The sequence below is a fragment of the Penaeus monodon genome, chromosome 30, assembly GCF_015228065.2.
Source record: "Penaeus monodon isolate SGIC_2016 chromosome 30, NSTDA_Pmon_1, whole genome shotgun sequence".
NCBI lineage: Eukaryota > Metazoa > Arthropoda > Malacostraca > Decapoda > Penaeidae > Penaeus > Penaeus monodon.
Window position 1 is genome coordinate 32,030,721 of NC_051415.1, and position 487 is coordinate 32,031,207.

Below are 487 nucleotides of genomic sequence, written 5' to 3' on the forward strand. Positions count from 1 at the left end.
GCCAAGATAAATCTATTAATCTAATAATCCATTGAAAAAAGGCTATGTATAAAGAATGTAAATAAATTCAAATGAAATTTAGTAATAAGCATATGCCAGTCTATCGTTGCATGATAAAAAACAAGAACCAGATCATCTTTGTAGTCCTTTAACACAAACGTTTCTCTCTATAACCACCTTTTTCAACAGGACCATAAAACTTCGAACGGCCTTCTTAAACAGATGAAGTATCTGGCCAAACAAAGGCTTCACACCCACAGAGCTGGGGGCTATTAGGTGTGAGAACCTCTGTGGCGTGAACCATTCTCCTGTCGTTTTCAAGTAGGTGCCAAATCACACCCTATTAGGCTTCCCTTAATGAAGGGTTTGATTTTATTAACCAAATTCAGCTTTTTTTTTTCTATGCTTTAACGATTTCCATCTGTGTGGAATATGCGTGGCGGAATCATTGTTGGTTTATCTTGATCGGTTTTCGCTTTTGATTCGA